We start from the raw sequence: 213 nt of genomic DNA, 5'->3' as shown, positions 1-213 counted from the left end.
TTATCATGTAAAACCACAAACTTTGATGTACTTTAGTGAGATTTGGTGCAATGGACTAACACAGAGAGGTCCATTATCGTAAAGCAGAGGAAAATTATATATATGTTTTTTTTTGTTGGATACGCATCCAACCGGCTTTTTTAAAAAGCCAGTTGGATAAACAAAAGAACTCATAGAGATAATTTTCTACTTTATGAAGACAACTTTTTTTTC

This window comes from Poecilia reticulata, linkage group LG5, assembly GCF_000633615.1.
Source record: "Poecilia reticulata strain Guanapo linkage group LG5, Guppy_female_1.0+MT, whole genome shotgun sequence".
NCBI lineage: Eukaryota > Metazoa > Chordata > Actinopteri > Cyprinodontiformes > Poeciliidae > Poecilia > Poecilia reticulata.
This window is presented reverse-complemented; position numbering follows the sequence as displayed.